The sequence below is a fragment of the Aplidium turbinatum genome, chromosome 6 (genome assembly GCF_918807975.1).
Source record: "Aplidium turbinatum chromosome 6, kaAplTurb1.1, whole genome shotgun sequence".
NCBI lineage: Eukaryota > Metazoa > Chordata > Ascidiacea > Aplousobranchia > Polyclinidae > Aplidium > Aplidium turbinatum.
Window position 1 is genome coordinate 34,228,992 of NC_137477.1, and position 6,520 is coordinate 34,235,511.

The 6,520-nt window shown below is 40.0% G+C and overlaps 1 non-coding gene across 1 annotated transcript; it reads right to left on the reverse strand.

Moving 5' to 3' along the window:
• Positions 1-6,147: 6,147 nt before the first annotated feature.
• LOC145773077 (U6 spliceosomal RNA) lies at positions 6,148-6,250 on the reverse strand. The gene has a single exon (XR_014289490.1). It is a non-coding gene; the product is annotated as a U6 spliceosomal RNA (small nuclear RNA).
• Between the last annotated feature and the right edge of the window lie 270 nt (positions 6,251-6,520).

Genomic DNA, 6,520 nt, shown 5'->3' on the forward strand with positions numbered 1-6,520 from the left:
TGCCATCCAGTGGGCATTTATACTTGTGATAGAATTGAGATTTTGTCCTTCTGTTTTGTGATACATGCAGAGTTGCTAGCTGGCTTCAGCTGGCAAAAGATAATTTTGTAGGAAAGAATAAAAATTGTTAACTTTTAAGCATTTTTAGTTCTGGAGCAGTGGGTATATAAATACAGGGTGCTCCAAAAAAGATGTAGTTACGGTTACATATACTGCGTGTATGCTGCAATATACTGCGTGTGTGCGAAGATCATGCACCTTGGAATGAGATCGTTTTTAACTGCAAAAAGTTGTTTGCTATGTGTTTTCTAACTAATCACTTAAAGTTAAATTTAAATCCAATTTTATGGCTCAACGTAAGTCAAATCAAATTTGTAGATAGCGTCAGATATTTGCGTGTATTTCTTGACACGGCAATGTGTGATGACAAGGATGTAAACCGACAAGTGCGATCATTATACTGTTTTGCTAATAAATTAAAATCAAAATTTTACAAGAGCTCCAGTGAAGTTAAAAATGTTCTCTTTCATTCATATTGTACCCCAATGTATGCATGTCACCTTTGGGAAAATTATCACCAACGTGACATTAATCACTTGCGTGTTGCATTCAATAATGCATTTAGAATTATTCACAATTTGTCCAAACATTATAGCGTACGTGAACATCAAGTCTTGTGTAACATTTGATGCATTACAACGGAAATGTGCCTTTTCTTTTGCTGGAAGATGTGAATGATGAATCATCGTCAAACTGTATTGTTGCTTCCCTGATGATGTCTGACTGCTATCGCAACTCAAACTACCTCCTTCATTACAAAAACTACTACAAAACTACCTACCACTATTATCTGCATGCCGTTACCTAGCCTTGATGGCTGCTATGGCACAGAAGTGATATCAACATTCATCGATAAATAAAGTTTAAATTTATTTTTATAGTTGGGTGTTTGAACAGATTAAGTATGATGTTTCATTTTGAATTGATTTTGTTTCGCTCGTTTAATTTGTGTGATATGGATCGCATGATCTGAAATGGACGACTGATTAATTAATTTATTGCTTACTTCAGCGTCATTGCTGTGAATGTACTTCTGTTTGTCTTTTGTTTCTGTGTATTTTATTTTGTGGATCGTATATGGACATTCGTGTCCGATGCTGACGATCGACAATAAATATTTGCAGACAACAAACTGAGCGAACTATCGAGAAAACGACGAAGTGCATAGAACATAGTTTCCTTTGTATTTAGCACTTATTTTGAATATAAAAATTTGAAATATTAGTACTTTTCAAGCTATACAGCAGCATTTTTGACTGTTATTCCACTCCCAAATTTCTTTTGAAAATGCTCTCAAAATGCATCAAATTAAATGTAATCGTAAAAAATTTTCTGGGGGAGGCCCCCCAGACCCCCCGCCGTGGGTGTCGCCTTCGGCGACACGCCCGCGAAGCTCGTCTGATATCGCCCTCCAACAATTCCTGGATATGCCAACTTGCAGCCCCCCCAATTCAGGAAGCCGCCACTGCGTAGATCTATCGTTGTGTTGTGCTATATGGTCGCGTGTGGAGTTTGCAGTGCTTGTGGCTGCGCCTTTCCAATCAAAACCAGAGTTCTTTTTAAGAAACTGAAACTATGATTCCTAATGTAATATGTAAAATGTAACTAGGCTATGATTCCAGATGTAGGCTAATATGTAAAACGCTAATGCAGATGCAGATGTAAAGTTAAACTTCTATTTGAATACAAGGTGCAAATGTAAATGAAAGTGTAAATGAAGTTCTTCAATTCCAAAGTTAAAGTTCTTTCCTTTGAATTAAGTTAATAATGTAGAACGACAGTATGCTAAACTAAGTTTTGATGGTGGAGTTATTAGTCTTTCGGTGTTTTCATCTTTGGTGTGTTTGGTTTCTGTTCTTTGGAAGTTAGAAGTCAAGTTAATAAACAGCGAAGTCTTGAAGAACTCTACTTGTGATCAAGCGTTACTCAGTGAAGTTCAGTCGATAAACAAGGCAGTATGAGAAGACGACTTTGTGTCCCGGTCATTCCTCACCAGTTATGCCCAGGAATGTCGCCGTCCTCATTGACGGCTGCATATGAGCGCGCGTGTTGACTGCCGCGTCCGCTACATATTTATGGTGACCCCGACGTGATTTGCTAACTTTGAGTTAATAACGTGATATGCTAACTGTGAATTGACTGACTGTGAACTGATCATTGGTTGCACTGGATTATGCTGGATTATATCACGGATTACAACAAGCCTTGCCTTTCATGGGACACTCCTTCAACGACGACGCCGTGGAATTCAAGTTCATTAATTCATGATGTTTGAATACTATTTTTACGTTACCTTAGTGGCCACAAGCCTCTTAATCTCCCTCGTCGTTGTCAGAGATGGGCGTGATCTTGATCTTCAAGATCACTTTTTTTTTGGTGATCTTGATCTTGATCTAAGATCACTTTTTTTTGTGTGATCTTGATCTTGAAGAACAATAAGATCAAGATCACTTTAAAATTGAATTTTACTTCCTAGATAGAGGCATTTTTTTAGAACTCGTACTGTACAAAGTAGTTAGTGGCAACTACTAACATTAAGCCACTGTTAATATGATATGTGTCCAACAAAAGACGATTTCAAGTCTCCATCTAATCTGGTCAGTGTTGCCATTTCAAAATTGAAAAAGTTTTCCGTGTTGGTCGTAATAAAGAAGTCAACTACCGTGTACTTTATGTTGACGTATAATAAAAAATGATTTAACTTTATTCACAATTTCCATGTGTGAATTTTAAAGAAATGTTTTCTTTCTTTGACCCAATTTTAGATGTTTTAAAACTCTATGGAGTGGCGGTGTTAAAAAATCTGGACTCTAGGACGCCGACTTTGGTCATGTAAAGTGGTTTATTGCAGCAAATCAACCAGACCAAGACTTGTTTAGGGTCTGAGTATAGAGCGGTTTGTGTGACCGCAGGCCTCTGAACTTTTTTGATAGCAGACAACAGCATCAAGGTTGCCAGATGGGCAAATGGTGCAATAAACATTGACATAATACAGTGAAGTTAAAACTGCTTAGTAACACGAATAAAAACTCCCACATGAACCAGACAAAAATTTGGTAAAAAATGATGCAGTTTAAAGTTTTTTTTTATTTATTTATTATAAATAAAAAGTATAAAACTAATTGCAAATTTTGCGACTTTTTCGGAACTTATACTGTAATTAACCTCGGCCTTGGGTGTGACGTTGCGATTATTCGCAAACTACGTCAACCATTGATAGGCCTAATAACAACAGTCACTAACTTATTACAATTCTTAGGCCAGCGATCGAGAAGTTAAAAGTAAAAGTTAGCAATACCAACTATATACCTTTACCCAGGTTGCTTATAGTTGGTCACAGCGGTAAACCATAATCTCTTCGTGGGAAAATTGTAACGTAAGATTCCCAAATCCGTTCGTCTGCATGCAATGACCCAAAAATAAACACACTTTCGAAACGTCTATTCAAACAGTGTATTCCAGTAAAATTAGCCCGAGGCTATCGAAAATAGGTGTAACGCCTACACCTCTAAAAAAACTGTCACTACAATACAGATTAATTGGATAAAAGACGGAACCTTTGTCCAGCTAGCAAGCACTAAGCCAACAGTTAAATGTGCGGCCAACTTTCAAACAATCATTTTACGAATGGCCAGAATAGATAGCAATATCTCAAATTCACGTATGCAGTACTGTGACGCAATAATGAAAGACAATTATGAAGTCATTTCAACAGGTGTTTAAAGCTAATGTAATATTTCCTGTTTAAACAGGCCCAAACAAGTCCTAACAAGTTTGACACAAGTCTATGAACGATGGTGCAATTTTGGCACATTTTCTAGCAACTTCCATGACGTAATATTCAGTAGACTTGAACGGTTTTATATGACGTTTGATTTGTACAGAGATTGGCCGTAACAATAGTAATTATCTTTTGCAACATCATTGATCAAAAACTTCATTTTTTTTTCAAGTACACAAAAAGTGATCTTGAAAGTGATCTTGATCTTCAAGATCACGATCTTGATCTTGATCTTCAAGATCACATAGTTTGGTGATCTTGATCTTCAAGATCACCTATTCTTGGTGATCTTGATCTTGATCTTCAAGATCACCGATACTGGTGATCTTGCCCATCTCTGGTCGTTGTCGTCTTTGGTCGTCGCCTCACTCGTGGCTCGCGATCGGGGCGTCTTGACAGCAGTGATGACAACGTGTTTCATCCCCGTCTGGATGACTCTCCCCAGACACTGGACTGTGATGCCTGAAGGTACCCCAGACTTTTCTGCACATTCACTGATTAACTCACCGTCCTGGGCACGACGTGAAACTGCATCCATTCATTCCATCTTTCTTTAGCTAGTCACCGTTCTTGCATACAGTTATCGAATTAATTACAGTAGCTCTCCGTCCTGGGCATGACGTAAAACTGCAACCATTTCTTAGTCCTGGGTAAGACTTGAAACTGCATACATTTCCTCCCCCATAAACATTGGTCGTGAAAAACACGTGAAATTCTGAGGAAACTCGTGTAATACACGTATATTTCTCGTGTTTTTACGAGCCAATGTTTATGGGGTCAGTTAATCACTCCCTCGTTTAGCAGTTCCCTGCTCTGTAGTTGTCTTTAGGAGCTGCGCTTCCCTCATATAGGCGTGCGACGCAGCACACTTCCTTTACATAGCACCTTGTTATAATCCTTGTCTGACCACTGGTCATCCGGAGGTCAGTTTGTTCACGTCGCGCCTTGTTGTTCATCTTTGTAGCCACTGTTAGGAAATTGCTTGTTAAGGTGGGGCTTATACGCTGATTGTCTTCACTGACGTGTCGTCTCAGCGGGTTGTACTTAATGTGTATCTTCTAGGTTTCACTGCCCGTCTCATTAAGCGTTGCTGTGAAGCCACAGTCTTCACCGACATGTTGCTTGCGACTAGCTTGCCCGTCGCTTTCTGACCTATTGGCCTTGTTTCGTTACAGCTACTCGCATTCATCTGCCCACCGCTTCCTGCACTGTTGGACCGGTTCCCCGTGTAGTCGCTTCGTATAGCTATTATGCTGAGTCAATCCCTGTACTTGCAGTTGTCCTGAGACTGGGCACTTCTTGCTTTGTCGCTCCCCCTGGTTTGTCTGCTGGCGCTACAGTCCTGGTCTGGCTTAAATAAAATGTTTATCCGTTTTTTCACCTTGCCCATTTAATTAGTTCACCTTCTTTCCTTTAAACGTATTGATTGTTTTCGTGAGTTTGCTGAATCGGATTTCAACCACTGCTTCCCTTGGACTTAAGTTAAGTGTTATAGTTATCTGTAGGTTACCATGTCTAATTGCACTCTTACCTGTGGCTTTTGTGCCCGACCATTGCGGTCACTGTAGAAACTGTTCTACCATAGACGTTCACTGACTTTGGGCTTTACCGACGTTGGTCTGATGTAAGTCGACATGCATTCTGCCCTATTGGCGCCTCGTCGCGTAATCGCCCTTTCACTCCTGCTCTGTTACCTTGGTTTCCCTTAATAATTGACATGTGCTTTACATCCCATCATTCTTGCTGTACTTGGTCTATACTCTAGTCCAGGGGTCACCAACTGGCGGCCCGCGGGCCGCATGCGGCCCGCCACGCTATATCGCTGCGGCCCGCGGAAGGTATCAGCGTACAAGTATAACCAAAAATACTTTTCTGGAGGAGTTAAAAAGCACGAAGGCAAAAAAATACTTTCCGGGAAGCATATTTTTGCTTTGCATACGACTCCACCGACCAACCAATCAGATTATAGTTCTAGGTGGGGGTTGCTCAAAGTTATTCCAATGCGATGTCCAGCCACACTGTCCCAGTGGTTGCTTAAAATGTCTGTTTTCGAATTTCGATAATGTCGGTGAGCATAGGGTTGCTTATTTTAAGTTTGCAAGTGTGATGTAAACACTAGTGTGCGTTTCACCGTTGTTGTGTGTCACGAGCAGTGTTCTCTTTATGCAAGTTTTTGTTGGCAAAATAGATCGGTGTGCCAACTCAATTTATAACAAGTTGGCAAAATATTGTATATAAATTTAAAGACTTTTTCTGATTGTATTATGAAAATATTTAGCTTAGTACTGCAAAATGTTTTTTTTTAAAGAAATATGGAACGCTTCACGATTTTGCGTGTCATCCTTGCGCAGGGACCATGCTAATCTTCTCTGTAGGCTATCGTTCCAATTTTAGTATATGCACTACTGCCAAGACCTATGAGAGGGGGGTACGGAGGGTACGGCGTACCCTTGAGGGCCCAGGCCTGTGATTGTTGGGGGGCCCGGAATCGTGATGTTACAATTTACGCGCAAAAATGTTTGGTTAAAACCATCCTAAAGGACTAAATTCAAGCATAAAAGTTGTTATTCTTTTGTCCTGGGGGGCCCGTAATGTAGCAAGAGGGCCCGGAAAGGTAACTAAGTGCATTGTGCGCAAATTAGGGGCCCAAAGTGGTGATTTAATGCTTTTCGTTAAAAA